The sequence below is a fragment of the Athene cunicularia genome (genome assembly GCF_003259725.1).
Source record: "Athene cunicularia isolate RWA chromosome 3 unlocalized genomic scaffold, athCun1 chr3_part1, whole genome shotgun sequence".
NCBI lineage: Eukaryota > Metazoa > Chordata > Aves > Strigiformes > Strigidae > Athene > Athene cunicularia.
Window position 1 is genome coordinate 61,111,917 of NW_020799097.1, and position 22,199 is coordinate 61,134,115.

General features: G+C 39.2%; 1 long non-coding RNA gene across 1 annotated transcript; it reads left to right on the forward strand.

Moving 5' to 3' along the window:
• The first annotated feature begins 781 nt into the window (after positions 1 to 781).
• On the forward strand, positions 782 to 22,169 carry LOC113478745. The gene is made up of 3 exons (XR_003398132.1): positions 782 to 901; positions 10,714 to 10,817; positions 22,059 to 22,169. It is a non-coding gene; the product is annotated as an uncharacterized LOC113478745 (long non-coding RNA).
• Positions 22,170 to 22,199: the final 30 nt, after the last annotated feature.

Sequence of the window (22,199 nt, forward strand, 5' to 3'; positions counted from 1 at the left end):
ACATAATAACCAAATGCTACCTTTTCATGTGCTTTAGTACTGTCTCAGAATTTTTCATCTTGGATGTTGTTTTAAGTCTAAATGGCCAACAGGCTGATAAAGTCAGGCTGCAGCAAGGACTGACTCTATGGGAGCCAGTGGTGGCATCTTCAGGTGCTGAAATCTGAATTCAAAGCGCATTTTAGATATTGGGTTTTGTATTTGTATTGAATTAGCCAGTTCAGTTATGAGGAACAACTGAAAACAGTTACGTTCCATACAGACTTCATGGTAAGTGTAAGCAGCTCAGAGCACCACATCACTGCCCTAAGTAGTGCAGATGAGCTGTTGCTGTGCAACCTTTAATGTGGAGTTTGGCTAATGCTGCCATGAGACATTTTCTGGTTTTGCTGAGACTGATGTGTGTGCCAGGTCTCAACAACAATCCTGTCTGCCATAAGGCAAGGCAAATGAGATAGACAGATTTATTCTAAGGCCAAGGGAAATTGTGAAGCAATGTGTCAATTTTGTTTCCTATCAGGCCCTATAAATGTGTTGCAGGGGATAGGCTGCTGTTGTTCAGGGAGGTTGGAGGTGGCATATATGGTCCTTATGAGAGGTCAACTGAGGAGGATGGCTACACACATGTATATAGGGCAATTCATATATCTGGAGTTTTCTGATCTAATTGGCAACATCTTATATGAAATCTCTTATGTGAGGTCTGTCCTAGTCCTTGAAAAGCAGAAGGAAGCAACAGTATATTGATAGCATATCTCCTCAAATTATTCTACATCAGACCACACCAGAATCCTGGAACTTATTTGAATAAAACCCTTAACTGGGGGGAACCATGCATGCTGAATACAGCGTCCTTATGCAGTGGGCAGTCAGTGCAGCTGTGCTATTGCCCAAAAGCCAGGTAAGGGTATGGTCTACTCTGACTAGGAGGAAACAAGAGAGGAGAGTGTTCATAGTTGACCAGACATGTGGCCTCATTTCACTGCATGTAACATGGCCCAGGCCAGCCACTCCAGCTCACTGACAAAATCAGAAAATGATTCATGAGCATATTTTCAGGACTCCTGTGATTAATTCTTTTTACCAGCTAAATTGCAATATGTCCTTTATAACAATGGGACTGTGAAAGAAAAGGAATTTTACTACTTGCGTTTCAATACATTTTTCATTCTTGCTATCAGGAAATCACAGACAGGAGCAATGAATGTGGGAAAAGTCTACATGTTTTTTCACAACACTGGAAGATAAGTTCCCAGAAGACAATCTTTAATGCGTATCTGCAATATAATATAAGGTATGGGATGCCATTTCCACTATTTGGGAGTGACAACCCTGACTAGCCCAACTTATCTTTGCCTTCACATTGTACTGAAAAAACTAGCACATGCTTAACAAAGATGAAAATATTTGAAGGTACTCAGTTGCTGAATCCAACATACACTGTGGTTCCCACAGCCACCCTCACTTCAGGCTAAACCACAAAGATCAATGTTTGTATTCTTTGTCAAAATTACTAAATACATCATTCCGACCTTTGACTGAACACAATGTCTTGTTACTCATGCGTGTTATCTTCAGGAAACAGTTGACATCTTTAAATTCCTTCTGCAAGGTGCCAAATTAGCTGGTCTGAGAACTCAAATCCGCAACTCACCCACAGAAAAGACACAGTCTTCGTCTTGGCAGTCAATACTTCCCATATTGCCTTCAGATGTATGCCATTCCTGGAAGGAGCAATTCCATAAATAACTCTAGCACATGTTTAAACCCCTAGCACATGTTTAAACTCATCCCTTTTTAGGAAAGCACATGCTTAAAATTAAGCATGTGGCCTAAGTACTTTGATGAATACTGACACTTTCCTAAACTGGGGACAGTAGAAAGGGGAGTCTGAGATATCCATGCCCAAATGCCAGTTGAGATGCTTCCAGTGATGTGGGTACCGCTTGGCACCGTACCAAAGCTAACAAGCTGTCTCCTGTAAATCACTAAGCAACTGTCAATTAGTGATGTGTGCTGGTTGTTTGAAATATGCCTTACATTTACTTTTCTAACTGAAATTTTGCTTTTGGACTAGGTTCTTTTTTCTTGTTTTTAGTTTATAGTGCTGGGTTGGTCAAAAGCGGGTGTAATGAAAGAAGTCCTAGCTCTTTGCAAGAGCCTCAATAAGGTTATAGAAGTTGCAGGGGAAGTTTTAGTTTGCTTTTTGTTTAATGTTGTTTTCCTAAATCTTTCTGAGACTCAGGAAAACGAACCTCAATCCTTTAATGAGCATGGGCTTCCTGAGGTTTCCCCCTTACCTACATCTGAAATACCTTTGCCTACATCTAGTGAAAAGGGGAACTGTTTTGCTTTTTGCGGTTTCACCATCATTTCAGGATTTTATTCATTGACTGATGTTTATAGTGTCCCACCAAAGGTCGAAAGGAATCTTTTCTGTCTGTCTTTTCTGTTTTTGTTTTTAGAAAACACAAGATAGGAAATTATTTTAGCAGGAAAATTACTTCTTAAATTAATCAAACTATTATGACTGACCCTGCTTGTTTGCTCATTAAAAAAAGAAGCAGAATGATCGGTTTCTGCCAAATAAAACACTCTCAGTTATTTCAATTACTGTTTTAATTGGCCAGGCCTGCTTCTCAGATCATCCTCTAATCTGTACAAGAATGTTGTTTGGAAAAGATGAGGCATGCCTAACTCGAAGGCCACATTCGTCACTCTAGTACATTTTGGTCCAAATATTGTTCCATTAGCACAGTGGAGCTACATGACACTGAAGATGGTAGGTCCCAGGACTGCTTCCTTCTAGAGATCCCACTCAGGACACACTGCCCATATCTTAGTTGAAATGTATCAAAACACTGACATGAGAGAAAAAAGTGAAAGCTCTGAAGATCCCCAAACGGGCACATTTACATGTCATCAGAGCTGCCATTAGTCTGAGTTTAATAACTGCTACAAGAAAAATTGTGGAAAATCAGTCTTGGGACCTGTGAACCCTCACAGAAAGACCTCTCCATAATTTTGACTCAGGCTCTACCATTTCAGTGAATCTGTGTCTTCTATGGATGTCAATATTCTATAAGATCAAGTTGTAACTTTTCAGTGCTGTCCTAAGAGCTAACATTCATATCTACATTAGAATCTTCTGCTTTTCAATCCAGGAGGCCTGAGTTCCTTACCATATGTCCAGTGTAACCATTTAAGCCTGAGAAAACAACTGATGTTAAGAAAAAAAATGCCCAAACTATATCACTGCATTTTAGGCAAACAGAATTTTTTCAAAGTGAGGCACAAAAATATATGAGATTAACTGCAGCGGACTTCACTTCTGGCACAGAATTCCTGCATCGCCCTGGACAGTCCTCTGTAGTTAGCTCTGTGCCTCCATTTCCCACTTTGGCAGAGTGGGAGCAGTGTCCAGGTTTTATGCACCTTATCCCCATCCTCCCGAAAACAGAGACCCTTACTGTGTGTATAATGCCCAGCACAGTGTAAAGCTGGTTTCAGTGGAAATGCTAAGATTCCACTGAAATACCAAGTTTATATTTTTAGATTGATTTGTACTTAAGATCCATGTATATGGACAAATGCTGTTCTTGAATAAAGTGAGAGAAATGAATGGAAAATTATTATATTACTGCATTGACTCAAGGCCTAGTGATGTATATAACCATCATTGCCACCCTGATATGTCAAGCTCAGTGTGATATTTTTGTTTCTTTTTTTTAATTTGATGCTTTCTTAGATAACTATATCTGTTTTCTCTTTGTATATCAGAGCTGTTCTTCTCACAGTTAACTACTCACATGAGCTGCTGATCACTCCTTAGGCAAAGCTGAAGAGGAAAAGGCAGGAAGGAGATCATGTACAAGTCCTTGAAGGGGTCAAGGGTAGACCTGCTTTTTAAAAGTTTTTTGTTACAACCATGGAAAGGGACATATCATAGAGAAACTACTCTGAGGTTTAGCTCTGTACAGAACTAACACATAGGCATCTGTTTAGGCACCTGCTTGACAGAATCCCTTGGGAGATGCTCCTGAAGGGTAGAGGGGTCCAGGAAGGCTGGTCACTCTTTAAGAAGGAAGTCTTAATGGCACAGGAAGAGGGTGTCCCCGGGTGCTGTAATTGAAGCTGGCATCAGAGAAGGCCACCCTGGCTGAACAGGGAGCTTTGGCTGCAACTCAGGGAGAAAAAGTGTTAAAAAGTTAAACCCAGTTGGCAGCGGTCACGAGTGGTATCCCCAGGGCTTGGTTTTGGGGCCACTCTTATTTCTTTATCGATGATCTAGACAAGGGGATCGAGTGCACCCTCAGTCAGTTTGCAGATGACACCCAGTTGGGTGGGAGTGTTGATCTGCTCGAGGGCAGGGAGGCTCTGCAGAGAGACCTGGACAGGCTGGAGCCATGGGCTGAGGCCAACTGCAGGAGTTTCACTGAGGGCAAATGCCGGGGGCTGCCCTTGGGCCACAACAACCCCCAGCAGCGCTACAGGCTTGGGGAGGAGTGGCTGGAGAGCTGCCAGTCAGAGAGGGACCTGGGGGTGTTGACTGACAGACAGCTGAACAGGAGCCAGCAGTGTGCCCAGGGGGCCAAGAAGGCCAATGGCATCCTGGCTTGTGTCAGCAATAGCGTGGCCAGCAGGGACAGGGAAGGGATCTGACCCCTGTACTCGGCACTGGTGAGGCCGCCCCTCGATTCCCGTGTTCAGTTTTGGGCCCCTCACTACAAAAAGGACATTGAATGACTCGAGCGTGTCCAGAGAAGGGAAACGGAGCTGGTGCAGGGTCTGGAGCACAGGTCGTACGGGGAGCGGCTGAGGGAACTGGGGGTGTTTAGTCTGGAGAAGAGGATGCTGAGGGGAGACCTCATCGCTCTCTACAGCTACCTGAAAGGAGGTTGCAGAGAGCTGGGGATGAGCCTCTTTAACCAAGTAACAAGTGACAGGACAAGAGGGAATGGCCTCAAGTTGCACCAGGGAAAGTTTAGACTAGATGTCAGGAAGTATTTCTTTCCAGAAGGGGTTGTTAGGTGTTGGAATGGGCTGCCAAGGGAGGTGGTGGTGTCCCCATCCCTGGAGGTGTTTGACAAAGCGCTGAGGGATCTGGTGTGTTTGGGAACTGTCAGTGTTAGGTTAATGGCTGGACTGGATGATCTTAGAGGTCTTTTCCAACTGAAATGATTCTGTGATATTTTGGAAGAGCTGTAATTGTTTCCTACACTCATTGCATCCTTTTCCATTTTGCGTACGAACAGGTACACACCATGTTTATAAATATTTCATCACATGCAAGTTCAGAATCAATCTATGGTCACAATGATGACATGTTTTATCACAGGAATGCAACATATTTAACCTTTTCAATAGGAGTAGTTAGCAGATGGGAAGGTAAGAACCACTGCAAAGGATAAATTGGCCCTTCATGGAAACACATAAGATGCTTTTAATCAACAGCATGTGGGTTTGTCTCTGCTCCTCTTCCTGGCTATACATACCCACATAAACTCTTCTTGGAGTGTAGTGTTGCTCTTTGTCATGTCAGTTACGAGATTAACATAACCAACCTACATAGCACATTGATGTTCATGTTCAATTATATCCCAGTCTAATCAGAGGGTCTTTAAAAACTGGTTATTTGGAAGCAAAGGGAAAGATAACCACATACTTGTCCTGGTTCTTTCATCCTTCCCCTAAACTAGTGCCTTCTACTGGAGAGGATACCGGTATTGGCACATCTTTGTTCTGAGACAACACGTGTATCTCTTTTAGAGTCTGACTGAACCAGGAGTGTGATTTTGAAGTGCGTATGACAGTCCTACTTGCTTCCTGTGTTTTGGTTTGCATGATGGAGCTGGTTTAGGATTAATAAACTTGATAACTCCCATAGCTGGGCAATGGAATTACAGCTGACACCCTCCAGCTCAAGTCAGACCTTTTTTTTCTGGTGCCAGACAAGAGTTGATCTGAAGTCTGAAAACCCCTGAAATGTATATCATTTTGGATGTCAGGTCCTCAGCACCAATTAGCTTTACAAATTCTCTGTTGGTCTGCAAGATGAGTTAATGCAAATACATACATGGATTGCAACCCTGTACAATCAAGTCATCTGCATGGGATAGCATGAAGCAGAGCAATGGCAAAATGCAGCTTATAGAGTATCAAGTGGAATGACCTGAGGGCTGAGGGTCTAGCATGATTTTTTCTTCTTTTGCCTTTTGAAACAGTGAACTTCAAGAATCAGCAAGTAGCTTATAATGTACTGGCAACAGATAAAGCAAATACAGTTGCTATTTTTGCAATAAGCAATTAGTGTCAGCTCACAGATCAGGGAAATGGTGCTAAAGCAGAACTGGTAACATGCCAATGAATTGGCCATCAAAAGGCCAAAGCTTCACGTTCAACTTTGACCATGATAATTTACATATTCAGTTGCTAAATTACAGCATGAATATGTACTTAGAAGCCAGTAAGCTATGGAAAGGCAGCTTTACTTTTCTATAGTTTATACAACCTGGACAAACTACATCTGAAATCTCTGTGAGGAGACCTGCTTTTAGAACAAGTTTTCACCTGGCTGGTTAAACTTTTATGACAGAGCCTGTGTTTTAAGACTTTAATGTTTTTTCTTGAGTATTTAAGTAATGTAGAAAAACAGGAGAACCTTTCAGAGGGAAACAAACCTTATGACCTACAGCCTTGTTTATCAAGAGTCTTACAGTTAAACTGCAGAGCACTTTTTCATATCTGTACAACAGGCACAAGTCAAATGCAGATGAGCACGGAGGTAAAACACCACCTCAAATATAAATGCAGCTTATAGCACTTAATGATTTTTCAGTGTTTAAGTATTTCTCAGAATTTAAACTGGTTGAGCATTTTTAAATAGTAAATGAAATCCCTTTATCTGTTTTTAAGATGCAAAGTAGAAGGTAGATAACAGCTATTGCTGCCTAAACAAAAAACGGATGCTGATATTTATACAACTCTATTTATGTTGATTTATGTTGATATATGACATGAACAGCAGGTTGTCGATGAGCAAATATATATGGAACAATCATGATCTGTGACTTGGTGATTTTCATTTGTTGAAGATATATTTTATCTGCCTGCGCCTACCATACAACTATGTGCTGCTAGCTGTCACAGCTGGATAGGAGGGACAATCACATCAAATTACAAGCATTATCAGAACACATACTAGGCATCCAGGACTTGCCAGACCTTTTTTTTTTTTTTTTTTCCAGAGGAAAAATTTCTTGCAGAAGATTGTTAAATTTATGCCTTAATTTCTGGGGATGGATGGGGTGGATATTTTATTTCATAATCTTTGAATCTAGTTTCTTGCCCAAGGCACTAAGGATTTGGAGATTGTGTTGTATCTCTTGTCTGTCACACATTTCAGTCCAATTACATGTGAAGACATCAACCAATTTCAACCAGGCCCAGCCGACCTGAAAAGAGATATGATATACAGGTAGAAGAGAGAGGAGTGCTCACCAAGGGGGAGGCTGACATGAGCTAAATACCAGATAAGCCACAGAAAAAGGAGATCTGATGAAAGCCATGCTTCTGGCATAAGCATCAGTAAGGTTTGTACCTTATTTTGTACCAGAAACATATTCTATCCGAAACGACTTCCATTATGGGAGAAGCAGCAATATCTCCTACTGCCTTTGTTTTGATACCCTTGGATAGAAAACGTATAGTCAAAAAGTATCACAAAACTTAGTTTGCATTTAATTTCAAGAAAGGTTAGCTCTAAACTGACTTGTGGCTTTTTCCTCTTAGGAAATGGGGATTTAAGAAAAAACAAACAAACCCAATGAATTAGTACAAATAAAAGTGCAGTGAACTACCATCCATCCCCTGACACCCTCGTTGTTATCCCTGCCACTGAGAGCAGGTTTGATCACACAACACTTTCTCAGCTGAGCAACCACAGGGAATTGCACGGGCAGATATTCTACAGCAACGTCTATCAATCAGAGCCTGAAATTGTTGCAGTTTCACCTTTTGACCTGTTCAATCAGACAATAAAAAAACCTATTTATTTCATGAATCTTTGCAACACATTTTTTTAAAGCCAGTTCAAAGGGTTTTTTTCCCTCCAAAACAAAGAAGCATTATGAAGTCAACAAAACTGTTTCCACATCAAGGACAGATTCCCTTGGCATATAGTCAGCTGCAAAGAAAGACGCTAACCACTGAAACCTAGCTGCCAAAGAGTTTCATATATTGTTTGTATTTTCACATGCACACATATTACCAGAACTTTGCTGAATGAAAAGCAAGACACTGTACCTGACCATTGAATCTTCAGCAATCTTTATTTACAAATTTTTATTATGTGAAGGATAATAATAATAATAATAATAATAATGGGAAATGTGGGAGGAAGAAAAGAAATAATGAAGATGGATTTAGAACTGCTATACATTGATTCTATTATTACTGGTATCATTATTACAATTTCTGTTGTGGTAAACTCGTCTTAAAAGTGACAAAAAGACAATTTTATGAGGAATTTTACTTAAAAATGAGCTAATAAAGTAAACACAAGTCTAAAGAAGATGCTTTCAAAATATAAGCAGGACAAAGCTATGTAAAACTTTGAATTTCAGGAAAAGATATTTGTACCCTGTACAAAGATGGACAAAATAATTTATGTGTGGCTACTATTTATTTAGAATCTGAGGAGAGAAGTCAAAAGAAGAATCAAAGATTGTGTGTTTGGATGACAAGGGGAATGGTGTTCTTGGCAGCCATAGAAAATGGGAGTGGAAAGGATTTTGGAGGTAAGATAAAAAGGATTGGTTTTAGTTAGACTACGCCTGAGTTGACCTTGAGCCATTCAGGATGCAAAGTCTGGGGAAAAAAGAAAAAAAAAAAAAGAAATGCCAAACTGAAAGAAGCTGCAGAAGGAAAAAGGGAGACACTTTCTGATGCTGACTTGTCAGCTCAGACCTAATAGGTAAATATGTACAAAAGGTGACATACAAATGGTGAACGGGGGGAAAGAAGAGGTGAGTAACAAAAGCCTTGGAAAGAGGGTGAGCATTCACAGCTGACAATTGCATACAACAGGCAGGCATTCCACTGAGGTACAGAGATATGATATGACTGAAGCAAAACATCTAATTTAACAAGTAGTTTAATTTAGGATTTAGACTATCAAGTGGTATGATGAAGATTAACCCAGTTCAGAGCAAATGCAGGTTACTTTCAAAGAACTCATTTGAGAAAATGCAAATTCAATCTTTACTATTCATTTATTATTCAGGGTTAATAGTCACTAATTTCAGAGGGATATTTAGTAGCTTAATTCACACACCTTTAAAACAAATTTTTATGCTATCAGATGAAAGATACTAATGAAAAACTCTTAGTTGTATGTGTAATTATTTTCATAAAACAATAACTGTCATTCATAAAGATAAATAAGAACATGATTAACTTTAAGCATATCTTAAAATTTCATTTCATTGAAGTACCTGCTTAAAGTTTGTTATTCTGGGCTATGCTCAAACAGCCTGAATTCTCCTTACATCTCCATGTCTAGGAAAACTAATCATGCTTTAAAGAATCATTCAAGAGCTTAAACTACATGTTAAGCAAAGTAGTAATTAGAATTAACTAATAGGAAAAAAACAGTCACAGATACTTAGCTAAAATACAGTAGGTATTTATACACTGTCTTGAAACTGGCTTATGTGTTCATCTAAGTGCTTTCCTGAATCTAGACCTATGCTCACCATTAGATAAGAAATGGGTGATGAATAAGCACCATACTGCATCAACCACACTCTCCCCAAGTATTACTTTAATTAGCAAATAGTCCTGTTTGACCTAACTGGGCTGACTCTGATTGTGTTTTTAAAGCAGCAGATGAGAAAAGCATTTAGGGAATGGCTGTTTAGCCAGCACATTGTTTATTGTCCATACTACATGTGCTTTTGGGGGAATATATTTGTGGGTTTTCAATCTTTTTTTTTTTTCTTTTTTTTTTTTAAACTAGAGTTGAATATTTTAACACTATTTATAAAGCCGTACATTTTAGCATGCAAATAAGTCAGGAACATTCCATAGGCATCTGCTGGGACATGGGCCACTGCTCTGCCAACTTTCTGTGGGCAATATTTTTTTACTGCAATGAAGAGAATTTCTTTGAAAAGAACAGGCAAATATATGTGTGTAGTTTACATACTTCTGTGGTTCACATATTTTGTGGCTAAAAATATCCAGAGTCCATATCCCACCTTCAGATTCAGACTTGGAAGCAGATCCAGCTGCAGAGTACAGCTCTTGTGTGCGGCTCATCTTTTCTTGTGTGTGAAAATAATTTATAAAAAAACCCAAACCAGAAACCTTAGACCATGGAATCTGCCTTGGCATGACTATTCCTTTGACAATTTCATTTCAGAAGATGATTGGTCCAACTGTCTCTATATAAGGATAAACATGCAGAGCTTTGGACAGCAGCTGAAAAACTAAAATCTGAAGACTTCCTAAAATCTGGTATTTGGACTGACCAAGCCGAAAGAAAATATATCACTTGGCTTTAAAGACTGCAACATCACAGCAACACTCTCTCCTAGATTTCTGGCAGGTTCATTTGCTTGTTCATTCTGTCACAATGACTTTCTCAATATAAAGCAAAGCAAAGTACTTTTACTACTGAACTCAAGTAGGATGTTTATTATGCTCCTGCAGTACTTTACAAATGAAGATGAGTTACATGGAGGGCAAGACCCCAGTTCTTTTTCTGCCTCTATACAAGATGGGGATAATGGGAACTACTGTTACAAATGAAGAAGGTAAAGACTGTCATTTTCAACTGACAATACTGTATTATTCCTTGCTAGTTTAAGGTCTATAGTTATGGAGAGATGCTCACAATTTAAGATGCAAATGTTTATTCTGACCAGTTCTCTTTAAAAATAGTTAATTGATCTCTAAAACGATACACCAAAGAAAACCAAGGAAACATTATTTATTTGGACATTTGTGCAGTGATGTGAACATAGGGACATTTTTTCCCCTTAGTCATGTGACAGTTAATTATCGTGTAAGCCGAAACACATACAGCTAAGCAGGAATCCAGACCTTTCTTTTTTTTTTCTTTTTTTTTTTTTTTTCCCTTTGTCTAAGGCAACTAGTTATTCTGCTTTCTCTGACATGACCCCTCTTTTAACTCAGTCCAAAATGTAATTCCCTTAGGAAAAAGGGATATGGTCATTTGTCCAGAAGGTCTAAGGTATGTCCTGCTGACAGACACGACAATAGCAGTAGCTCTTGTTGGGTTGCTGTCTGTCCAGAAGTCTTGGACCAGTGGCAAGAGCTGACTCTACAGACACCCTGGGGTCACTGAAAATAGTCGCAGGAGTCAAGCTTTGCCTCTTGCCTGATGCACCCAAAAATGTTTCTGATTGCATGTGTTAGCCACCTGTGTACTGCATGCATAAATATATTCCAGTCCAGGATTTTCCAGATGGAAATATGGGAGCACTTTCTGTACCCCCACTAAAGTAGTTACTGTTAGGAGTGACTTGAGACCATGTTTGCCCTTCTTGGTAGACAGACAGGGAACCAAATCAGCTTTCATTCACATGGCTGCTTATGCTCATCCAAACACATAGCAAAATATTTCATAGCTTCATACTGCAAAAACTTCATGGCTTCCTCACAGAAATTTACTGTCAGCCTACAAATGCATTGGGTCTGAGAAAAAGCAAAAAAAATCCAGCTTTGTTAAAACAGAAATGTAATTTAAATTGTTCTTAATTTAATTTTTGTACTCTTCACTCTCAAGAAGTACTCATTTGACCTGAGTTTCAGTTTCCAGGGTGCAACTCACATCTGTTAATTTCATCATGGGAAATAACTTTCCTTTCCTTTGACAGATAAGTAACTTCAGGAGTTTGCTGTTTAACTGGCCACAATTGCCACCAACAAATTCCAAGCAAACTGGGAAAAAAAAAAAAAAAAAAAAGTTAATATGTTTCTTGTTCTTTTTGAGATATCTTACATCCTATTCCTTTACCATCATGCATCTTTAGCTGGGAAGGATCTGTACATATTTCCCCTGAAAAATAGCCTCTGGTGGCTTAGGAACTGGATCATGATTATGTGTTTCACATCCACAGGCTACAGGGAGGTCCCAAATTCATTCCTGAAATGCAAAAAATTATGTAAACACCAAAATGCTGAAAGTACAGTAATGTTGTTTCCAGCCTTAACCAGAAGTAACTGAGTTAAGATGGAAGAGTAGTTCTTGTGAGAATATGATTAGAGAAAGGCTCTGCTGTTTCAATAAAGGCATGAGGTATTCTAAGCTATATGCCTGCCATTGAACAATGCAGACCATATAAACACTCATTCAGTGCTGAGGTTGAAAAACCCACAACGCCACAGAAGCGTAGGAAGACAAATCACCTCGTCCAGAACCACTCCTCAGAGGAGGATCCAGTATGCCTAGGTCTCACCTAGCAGATGTTTGAGTGCTGTGTTCTGTAAGGCCTCCACTAATGGAGGTCTCTAAAACTTCCCAGATAATCTGTCCCAGTCCCTGATTGCCCTTCCTGTAGGTATTATTGATACCTTCTGATCTCCATTAGTAAGACTAGGTCAGATTTTTTCATGGCAATCTGGGGAGTGTCAGGGCATAGAGACTCTCTTACGTGAATTTACAAGGAGAATAGCCTTTCTTTAGGAACATCCACGTGCTTCAGCAGCACCTTCAGTGTGAAGGATGTCTCTTTCTGATTCCCCGCTAGATTTTCACACTTGTCTGCCCAAAAAAGTAAGTCAGCTTGTCATGGAAACAGGAAATAAAGGGGAGAAAGCACAAGGATATATTTGTGATCACAGATTTGATTCTGGTTTGCATTTGTTAGCAAGAGGATTCTTTTCACCAGTAACTGTGTGTAATGGACCATGGAAAACTTGAAGGAAGCCTCTTAGGTAGATTCTGAGACCCCTTGACTGTGAACTCCAATGCTGACCTCATTCTGGACATCAGATTCCTTATATGTATGCCACCCATTGTCTTCCCAAAGACTTATTTTATCTTAAAGAGATTGGGTCTTTCAAAAAAGGGTAATCGGTTATTTTCATGGAAACACCTTTGGGAATAGTTAGGCCTAGAGCTGGGTAGCCAAAGACCTGGTCACTATCATGGGTTCATGACAGGAGTTTTGGAAATGCATCAGAAATGAATTTTTTTCTTTTGAAGCTGTATGCAAGCTCAAAGAAAATATTCAAAGAAAAATGAGAAATTTTTCCTTTGTGTCCTAGTACAACAGTTACAGACTTTGGACATTGTCATTTGCAGAAATCAGCAGTGTTGCAGTCATAGTAACCCTGAGACCTAATGCTTGCCTTCTATATGATAGAGCATTAGGCCAGGAACAGTCTTATGTCTTCTACTTCTCCATTTTTAGTATGTTCTTATTAATACTTATCTACCTGCACAAGAGATACTGATCTGTGAGACTATTACACTGAAAATATTAATATTATTGAAGAATAGGTACTCCAACATATTTTTTATTAGTTCTAAACAAGTCTTTTTATTTCTTCTTTAAATCCTCACTGTGAATTACTTCATAAAATTTCCTGGGCAAAGCCACAGAAAAATTTTCACAACTGTGGCCACTTAATTTCTCAATCCAAATCTGCCTTGAGGATCACTTGATGCCTTTCAAAAATTATAAAGGAGTCCGATAGTCAGTCAAACACAATTAAGCAGATCTAAAACAGAACTAATACACAGGATTTACACCAAAATAACAGGGGATGGGAAAGGGACTTTCTCAGACATTGAGGACCAGACTTATCTTTAGCATGAAATATATTTGTTTCCTACACACACTGGCAGTGGAGGCAAATGACATACAGTTACTGCAGTTTCAGACCTCAGCTCTGCAGCTATGGCTCAGCACCAGTCTATTGTACTGTTTAAATCAGGTGCCTTTAGACAGAGGTTGATGCATGTCTGGCCATAACAAATCCTCATCAGAGTGTGCAAAACCAGCAGAGACATACCCAGTATCATAAATGTAGTGAGCCCTGTTTTCAGTGTTGATTTGTCTTGGTCCATTCTGTTTCAGTTTCAACTCTCCTTCTCCAACATACTGAGGCCATTTATTTTGCTGATTCTAAGGCCTACTGTCAACAGCAGTTCTGTAAAATAAGGAAGTCTTCAAGCAGCATTTTTCTAAGGGTTGATTGATGGCATTTTCCATATGTGTTTGGCATGCTGGAGGCCTGAGCATGCTGCTCCTCCAAGCACCTCGATGTGCACCAAGACTAGCAGACCAGCATCTGAACTTAAACCGTGAAATGCTGTTGAGTGAAGGATTGCCTTGGAGCAAATCTCAGATAGTGTAATTCGTGCATACCTATAAACTTCGCTGCCAGAGAAGGCCATTAGTTCAGTCACATTGTGGCAGCATTTATACTGTGATAGGGTAATTTCAGAGCAAGAGATAATAGCTCCAAAAGACTAGGATCAATCTCATTCAAGCTGTGACACTTTCATTTTATCCACCATTTCAGAACAGAAAAAGTGCTCCAAAACCTTGGCAAACCTTCCAAAACTCTGCCTCTCTTCTTCATTGCTTGTAAGAATCAGAATCAGTGTGGCTAATATATAAATCCAATAAGCTCTGTATGTAAATAGGTTCAGTCACACAAAGGACATTAAATAGAAAATATCTAACAAAAGACCTTCTCAGTTTACAACTTGCCAGGCTTTACAGTTACGACAGTGAAGTTTCTTGGTTTCTCTTGGATGGTCCGGTAGATTATTACCCAATGAGAACTGCACCCCATTCAGGAATGCTTGCCTGGAAATCTCGGACAATAAAATGTCATATTTCTTGCCTGAACTATAACAGAAATGAACACTTCAGCAGAGGGTCAAGGGAATGACATGCCATTACTGCAAAAATCTTCTCCTATGGCTACTCTTTATTCTCCCAGTGGGATTCTTCCCAGGATAATGATGGAAAGCTGTTTGCACATGAACTGCTTCCCTTTTAGATCTAGCAGGCTGACAGGAATCATTCCTGCTCTAAAGACCCTGAAGTCAAGTGAGCTGAACTCTTTTGGAGTAGGGCTCCAGTGCTCACAGCTTTCCTATTGAAAAACAGTTCTTTATAGGGTGAAGAATAGAATTTTCATAAAATCTGTTAATCTCAGATACAGCAAAAGTGAAACAGAAAACACAGACATGGGAAAGAAAATGCAGGCACAAGGTGTTCTGTTTTTAAAGGACTGTGAATGAGCAGCTTAATAATATTAGTACAATAATGGGCAGGAAATGGATGCTTATCTATGCAGATCAGAAATGGATGTACCGCTTCCAAAAAGCAGTATGCAGACAGCCTAGTGGCAGTCACGTGTGTTAGATGTAACACCTGTAATGTAAGTTTGGCCTATGTAAGTTTGAAATGCAGACTTGGAAAAAACAATCATTTGTTCTAACGAATTTGTTGACAAACAAAATAAGGGAGACACTGTTTGTCACACAGGCACTCCTCAGTGGCTTCCGCCATCCAGACGCATGCAGGCAGAAACGTTGGGATTTACAGAGGAAGACATTATGTAGCCCTGTTTTTCTTGTAGACAGCCTTAGCTACTCAGCTCTGGAGAGGGAGGGTGGCAGGAGAAAGGGTTCCTAACACTCTTGCTGTGCACCAAACGCTCATCAGAGAGATCTGCATGAAAAAGAAAATGTCACCCCATCACTGTGCAGCTGTGCAGGCACTGTGGTTCAAGGCAGCCTCCCCCCTACTCCAGATGTCTTGTACTCCACCACCAACACTTGTGGGACCAAGCAGTTAGACATACCAGCTGCAAGAGGGACTGCTGCTCTGCCTGTTCCTATTCTTACTGCTCTTTCCTATACACTTACCTCTCAAAGGCCTCGAAACCCTCTATCTCACTTCTCACTGTCACAGCAGTTCCTCCTTCATCCATCCTGGCTGCACCGCTTCACCTGCTTTACATCAGGCTGTTAATACCTGTACTCCCTGTGCTGAACTGTCCCTGATCTCACAGCCTGAACAAGAAGTGCCAGACCTGAGAGGTCCTTGCAGCAGGCTCCCACAGTGAAGCAGCCAGGGAGCTGGCTGCCTGCAGGTGCTCAGCAATGGATTTCAAAGTGGAAAAATAGAGAAAGAAGCTCAATGATCTCAAATACAATAAAATTTTGATAGTTTTATTCTGTGACAAAATATGTATCTCCATACAGAGAATTGCATATCTCTATTTCCAATCTTTTATATCTCATTATATCACTATTATCTAATGAATCTCTGATAATTTTAAATGAGGAGAATGTGTCAGCCCTAAAATTTACCTCACAGTACAGTGAAAAACATAGAAATTTCCAATATATTGTATTACCTACAGACACTCTGAGCTTTAATCCCCACTAAAACCAACTTTGAAAACAGACACACTGGGACTTCGTCCCTGAGCAAAGAGGAGGGCTTTGGGAGGGCAGAGCTGCTTTCAAACAATGGACAATTGTCTTCCAGGTGTATTCATTTGTCTCCACAGAACAACATTCCCCAGAGCACAAAAGCCTTCAGTGTGGAGACAGCTAAGCATAACAAATGACATACCAGACTTTCCAGAGGTCTTTGATGATTATAAGAGGTCTCTGTTCCACCATTATTGACTTTGCTGTCTTTGTGTTATTCCTTTAAAATGGACTTAGTGTGTTGCATCATTTCAAGTTCTGGTGTAGGGTTTGTGCTGGAAGGTAGGGAAACCAGAGAAGGAAGAGGGACTGTGAAATAATTCTTAGGCTGGCACTTTCTAAAATAGTCTGTTAGTTTGTTGTCTTTCTGGCTGCTGGTTTTGTTGTCTCCACTCTTTTTTTACAAGGCAAAGGTTTTTACAGAGTGAACGATCTTCATGCAGCTCCAAATAACCACTTATTTTGGTAAAATTTATAACACCAGATTCTACTTTTAGCCAGGAAATGCAAACAAAGCTTGGAGACAGCTTGTTCCCTGACCCCAAATTCATTCCATGTTGCTATAGCATCACCCCCTGAGAAAATGGGACCAGCTCTTTTCCTCTCCTTAGACCTGCTCAATGGGCTTTTGTCAGCTGTTGAATTATAGCATTAAAATTCAAATACTAGGGATTTAATGGAGGATTATTATGACACCCTGGTGCATTCTTTGTGTTGCTCTTGGCAACAAACCCAAGGAATGAGTGAAAGAAATAAAAACGAAGAGCTGTCTTGTTAAAATCATGCTGCTGCTACGACATATTTAGGAGGGAGAAAAATGGTTCCCTAACTTTGACTATTATTGTTGTACCAAATGGAATGAAAACTCTTTTCAGCCGGTAAGCATGACTTGCAGCTGAACTCTATTCCAAAGCTGTTATCATTTTCTGAAAACAGGTTTCTTTCTACTTTGTGCACAAAATAAATTGGAACAACAGTTAGGAGAAGGGCATTACATCCATTTACTACTTTCCCTTGCTCATCAGAAAATAAAAATACTTGTTAACATTCTGGCATGCCAAAAGTGTCAAGAGATTATTTTAAAGTAGAAAGTACAATCTGTCTCAGAATATATGCATGGTATTTTGTGTATACATATTGCATATGCATGACTGCTACACAAATGCTTAAGTTGTTCATATTTTTCACAAATGTCTCTAGATTTCAGGAATGTTTTGCAAAAAACCTGACCTTTTTCATAGAACAGAATAGGATTTGGTCTTTAAATAGAAATTGCATTCTGGATCATATAGCCAGACTGTGCAGTGAAACATCAAAGAATTCATACATGGAGCACAGTCTTTGCTGATCACCAGTTTTCCTTGAAGAAATTAGGCCCAAATTCATCTCTGGTATAACTGCTCTGAACTATCCAGACATGTATTTTCACTCTTTTTCTTTATGCTAATTGCACTGAGTATATAAAAAAAAAAAAGTAGAAGTATAGGGAATATGAACTTTATATACAAACGAATACAGCAGTAGATTGAAACTTTGGAAGGCAACTTAACATGTCCTCAGCAAATGAGTATTAGCATAATATATTTAACATGGTGAAATTAAGATCGTGAGCTGAAGCAGAAAGATGTAGCCAGTTCCTGTTGGGACATATCACAGAGCAGTTATCCTGAACTCCTTTTCCTGGGTAATGAGAAACAGACTAGGGCAAGCTTATTAAACATGACCCTGCACACCTCTGCTTGCGTTGGCTGAGAAGACTCTGCTAACAGTGAGCATCTGACTGGTGAGCACAGCTGGGGCAGAAGCAAATTGGAGAGGGGTTATAGATAAAGTGAAGTGATAGTCAACTAATGACAACAACAGCAACAAAATAGCCTCATCTCAAACACCTTGGCATTTAAGTATTAAGAAAACTTTGAGTGAGGATAAATGGAGCGAAGGCTGCTTCAGTATTTTGTTTTCATTCGTAAAAACCTGAAGGCATTATGTTAAATTCTGTCTGCAGACCTCAGTGTCCCACAGAAATGGAAAACATTCCATAAATATACCTGGATTTTGAGAACTGTACAGAAACAGGAGAAAAGTTTTTCTTATATCCCAAAGAAATCAATGATTGTGGTAATATCTTCATAGGGCTTTGTGTGAGCTTGCCTTGCACAGAAAAGTGTCTTTCAGGTTTTGTCCAGTTCTAGGCTGAGGATCAGAGCAATGGACATCTTGAGATGTTTCATTAATTTGCCCTGTCCTCTTAAGGACTTCATATAGGGAATTGATTAAGCCCCAGGTGCTTAAGGAACCATTAGAAGTTTAAATTCACCCGAGGTATGCCCATCATGTCTGCAACCAGAGTGTCGAATAGTTGTTGAGTGAAATCAGTGGCAGGAATTGTGCCAAAAAAATAAGTCAGCTGCTGGGAACTTGTGGAGAAAAGATACCTTGCTTACAGGAAGGACAAAGGGACAAGAGGGCCCTCCAAGGAAGGGTAAAAGCATCTGAGGGGGCTTAAGATAGTGTGAAGAAACCTAAGGCAGTTTTGAACATGGTTTTCCCATGCATGGGGTATCTTCTTTTATTTTCACAGTACAAACGTGCCTTCCAAACTACTGATCTTTGCTGATATCTTCCAATAACTAATGCAAAATATGTCAAACATGTATCAGACTCAAATGTATGATAATGTGTCCTAAATAACACCTTGCCTAGCCACCCCAAAAAAACCTGCAGTGTGTAATGAAAATAATGACTCTTCAGAATTAAAGCACTGACCAACATAATGTGTGAAAGAAAATACATGATTACCAGGTGCAGCAACCTAAAGAGAAGCCTTGTTTTTGAACTGATCTGTTTGCACTGGTGGAGATGCCATCGCTGCTAGGAAAAGTACCACATCTGTGAATGTGAAAGTTTCTGGTTTCCATTATGCTCACTTTAGCACCTGGGATCTTTCCTTTGTTTTTCTGTACAGTAGCTCCTTTATTGTCTGCTGCTGGCTTCACACATTGGAAACTGGACATGTGAAGTAAAGAGAATATAAAAAAACCCAAACCAGCAGATACCCCATTCTCTCATAAATACTTCTCCTGTTTGTGTTTCCAGACTGTCAGGAAAGATCTTTCAAGAGCATTGCATAGCTGGACACTTGAGAAAGTTTCTTGACACATTCCCACTAAAAGGTTTTTCTTATAAATGGTGTTGGTTAGACAGACATCAAGGATACATGGTAGCTGTCAGGCTCTGGAAAAGCATCAGCTTTCTACACTGCAAGTTCTTTATTAAATCTTGATAAATCTAGTGTTAGCATTTGGCTCCCTTTATTTGAATATGATTACTTACTGATAATTGAAGAACTTGTATTTTAAAGATGCATTAGTTTATGGAGATAGTGAATATTTTAGAGTCCCTCTACCATCAATATTACTAAACTAAGTCCCTATGCATGGTTTTAAAAGTACTATTTGCTCTTGGAAAAGTACTGTTTGCTCTTGACTTACATCTCAGGTTACTGCACATGGCACAACTACCACACATAATTAACAAATAATGAGGTGAGACTTCCAAATTGTAGCAAATATGTTTTTTCTCTATAATTTTTGTTCAGCCTTTTATTTCTGGGATTATTCCAGATTTGGACTCGGGGCACTAGCTATACTATAATTTCCAAAGCAAATGGTATTCCTACTACAAAAGTTAACATTTCCTGTCAATGAGAAACAAATCACAATACTGTGGGAAAAACAAAGTTCCGCATACCTGGCTGACCTCAAGAGAAAATTGCCTACTGAGAAGGAAAAAATATTATTTTCCTTCAGTTGGAGTCCTTTTTTAATTTCCCATATTGTTTCCTGATGATGAGACATGGCTACACTGAGAAGCACCTGTGGAACAAGCAAACAAGTCTATAAATAAAAAAGCCTTTCTTGATAACAGAACTTTGCTCTCTTTTGCTCTTTCATCTTCAAGAAAGACAGCTAGGGGTACTAGATATGAGCTCCCCTGTCTTTTCTGCACTGGCTTCAGCTAAACTTGGCAGAGAAGCCAAAATGACAATGCAAATGGGATTACAGTTTAGATAAATAGTAGACTACAAAAAGTTCTCAAGGTTTGCTGTGTATTAACAGAAGTATTTTCAATTGCTTTTGGCTATTTTCTGTTCTCTCACTATCAATGAAGAGAGCAATAGCCAGGCTCTTGCCTCATGCTATTCAAAAGCTCATCCTCCTCAAATTGCTTTCTGCACACATGCCCTGCAGAAAATGCAGTGAAATGTCTGTTTTCTCCTGTGATCTCATCTTTCTGCCCACTCTGATGTCCTAAACTAAAAGCTACTTCTTTCCAGTTGCCTTGATAAATCCTGAAGAAATTCCACTTCATGGCTAGGTGTCTGGTGTTATTCTTCCGCAATGTCAGTTGTAAGAAAAAACATATGCTTTTCACATGTGAAAGTGTTTAGTTATTTACTAAGGCACTCGCTGTTTTGTATATATTCTACAGAGATTTCAGAAATTTGTCATGAGGACAACTGTAATATAATGCCAGCCAATGGAAATATATTATTTTAATGTTTGTCATTGAACATATGGCATTTAGTATATGGAAGAAGCACACATTAAAAGGTGCTTTGTTTTGGTGGTTTTAGATTACTCTTAATATTGGTGGTTTTCTGTGACAGATGTCATATACCTTCATAAGAAACAAATCCTGTCTCAGACCATATGATCCATATTGAGAATGCAGATAAGAAGTGGGAGAAGGAGTAATCAGAGAATGATGATTTGACTTATTAAAACTTTGGGAACAGAGTAGTATTTTGGGAACAGAATGCACCTCTTGTTTGTCTGTTAGAGCTTCTTGAATATTTAATGGAAAACAGCAGTTTTAAAGTTGTTCCCAATTTCCTACTGATTAAAAGATCCATTTTACTTCCCTGTAACATTGTATGAAATACTTGTCTACATAGCTCCTGAAATTATATCCAAAATTCTTTTACTTTTTTCCAAGCCAAAAATTGTTTTGCCAAGATGGAAACTACACTTTCAAAAAATAATATTCTAAAAATTATTAAAATGGTTAAAGAAAAATGTAAATAATATTTTAAATGTTATTGGCTAGTTTATGAAAAAGAAATATCAAATGGATGTGAAAGCTAACTTTTTGGAAAATGTCCCATTGTTGGACTGTTTTCATTCCAAATTGTGTAATCCAGAGCCCATAATATTCATCAGTATAGCTCAAAAAACTTGTCAGTTCTTTTGGTCTTTCCCATCTTTCTCAAAGACAATAACACAGTCTCTGTAGATCCTTTTAATGATGCTGAGTTTCACTTCTCTGTGGAAAATGTGCCAAAAATCAAGTTGAAAAATCTCTCTCTATTGTATTCAAATGTAGCATCATTTGATTTTTGTCACATCACTGCCTCTTTCTCTAAAATGTTGAAGTATATGTGTCAATACCAACCCTCACTTTCTCATGTTTCATGACCATTTTGTGATGACCTGAGTTTCTTCAATACATTTCATACATTTCCTTTTTAATAATTATTTTTATTTATTTATTTTCAATTTTCAAGCTCTTGTTCCAAGGCCATCTCCAAATGTGGGAGCAACATCAATGGGATACTCCCTGGCAAATATATTACTTGCATTTTTGTTTAATGATTGCATTCACTAAACCCCTGCTAATATCCAAGACTTGGGGGGGGGGGGGGGGG